Source organism: Nicotiana tabacum, chromosome 7, assembly GCF_000715075.1.
Source record: "Nicotiana tabacum cultivar K326 chromosome 7, ASM71507v2, whole genome shotgun sequence".
NCBI lineage: Eukaryota > Viridiplantae > Streptophyta > Magnoliopsida > Solanales > Solanaceae > Nicotiana > Nicotiana tabacum.
In genome coordinates, this window is record NC_134086.1 from 36884632 (window position 1) to 36886941 (window position 2310).

At 33.1% G+C, this 2310-nt stretch overlaps 1 non-coding gene across 1 annotated transcript; it reads right to left on the bottom strand.

The window, feature by feature from the left end:
- Window positions 1–1747: 1747 nt before the first annotated feature.
- On the bottom strand, window positions 1748–1854 carry LOC142162474 (small nucleolar RNA R71). The gene has a single exon (XR_012693737.1). It is a non-coding gene; the product is annotated as a small nucleolar RNA R71 (small nucleolar RNA).
- Between the last annotated feature and the right edge of the window lie 456 nt (window positions 1855–2310).

Consider the following 2310-nt stretch of genomic DNA (forward strand, 5'->3'; position numbering starts at 1 on the left):
CTATTGGATAAAATAATAGAGTGAGAGTAATTCTTTTTAAGCTATCATTCCAAGTCTGTAATCTTGCTTACTTCCATTCTAATTCTCACGGAGGAGTTGTAGTTGGCAAGATTATTGATTTTTAGTAAAAATTAATCGCAAGAGGTTTTTGCTATCTTTTAGCACAATTCAGGCAAGAAAATTATTTCAGTTTAATCGTCACGAGTCATATATCAATTGATTTACATAACCTCGCGGAGTGTTATTAATTGATTATTTTTTAGTGAGCAAAATATAATTGTATTAGCAATAAACAGTTATTCCTAAGAGAAATACATGTAGAAGCTAAGATTTTATTATTATCACGCTATCGAGTGAATTCAATGATTCCCAACTCTTTTTAAATATAAATCTTTCGAAAGTTATTTTGTTTCAACTTAAGCAATTTAAATTTTCAACAAACAAAACTCCATCAATCTGATTCTCTCAAATAGTAGTAAGAATATTATAAGTTTGTAGCTAGATTCTCCAATCTCTGTGGGATGATATCATAAACTATACTAGAATTTGACAAAGTACGAGTAGCAAAATCTTATACGCATTGGCCTCGTCAAATTTTTGGCGCCGTTGCCGGGGATTGGCACAAGTCTACTTCAGACTAAATATTCTGTTACTAATTTGAAAACTTACTATTAGTATTATTATCTTTGCTATCAATGTGTACTAAATAGTACTACTATTACTTTTACTATTACAAGTACGTATCTTATACAAGTGTTGTTATCATTTATCCTTCTTATCATCATTATAGCATAGCAGTCACTATTATTAATACTAGTACTACTTGTAACTATATTCTATATTGTATTATATTATTATTTTTCATCGTTAGTTACTGTTACTACTAACTGATTTTGTTTACCATTTTTTTCATAACATCTATTGCTAATTAGTACTAATATAATTACTATTATCATATACTACTACTACTACTACTATTAATAATAATTATAACAACAACAACAACAACATTATCATACTACAATTTTTATTTGATTGCTTATTATCTTTGTCATCTTTGTTGTCCTTGTTATTCATCACTTTCTTTTAATTATTTTCTTCTAAGTACTACTACTACTACCACTTTAGGAGTTAAGTTCAGTTTTTTTTTTAGAATTTTGAGTAGTTTATAACCCGCTCTTCTATAAAAGAGTTGGTCAATTACGATCCTAAAATTGAAAGATTTCTTCGATTGCACAGGAAAGGACAAGCATTATCTTTCCAAAGCATAGCTTGTGAAGGTATGAAAAATCAGGAAGTAGAAAATATCAACCCACGCGAAGTACCACCACCAGTACAAATAGAGGACCAATTTGATGAAGTGGCGCCAAGGCCAGCAAACAGAATCCTAAGGGATTATGCTAGACCTGACCGCTTCAACTGTGAATCTAGTGTCAGAAAACCTCCAGTGGCAGCCAACAACTTTGAAATCAGGACTGGCCTAATTCAAACAATTCAACAGTCTTGCATCTTCACTGGATACGCAAGTGAAGATCCACATAGTCATTTAATTGACTTTTTGGAACTTGTTGAAACAGCTAAGTATAATGGAGTACCTCCTGAAGCTATCAAGTTAAGGCTATTTCCTTTCTCTTTAAAAGGAGATGCCAAGACTTGGTTGCGAAGTTTGCCACAAGGTTCCATTACCACATGGGATCAAATGACTCAGAAATTTTTAAACAAATATTTTTCCCCTGCTAAAACCACAAAGTTAAGACAAGACATATCTAATTTCTTGCAGACTGACACAGAGTCAGTTTATCAAGCTTGGGAAAGGTTAAAAGCAATGTTAAGAAAATGTCCACACCACGATATTCCTGAACATATGCAATTGTATATTTTTTTTATCACGGGCTAAAATCCTCTTCTAGAAATGTGATAGATGCAGCTGCAGGAGGTTCAGTAATGGGAAAAACAACAGAGGAAGCATTGCAATTGTTGAATGAAATTTCTAAGAATGCCATCCAATGGTGTCACGACCCAAAAATCCCTCCGAAGGAGTCGTGATGGCACCTAGTCCCTAAACTAGGTAAGCCTAACATTAACTGAAATAACATTGATATTTGCCAACTTTAAATTCAATAACTCTTAACAATTTATAATTCCCAAAACCGGTGGTACAAGTCACAAGCCTTTCTAAGAGTAGTTATACAAAATAAATACATCACTGTTCCGAAACAAAGGGAACAAATGGAAATAAGTACAATTGAAAGTGACTCTAAGGACTGCGAACGCTGCAGCAGGTTTACCTTGAGTCTCCACCGCAACGAG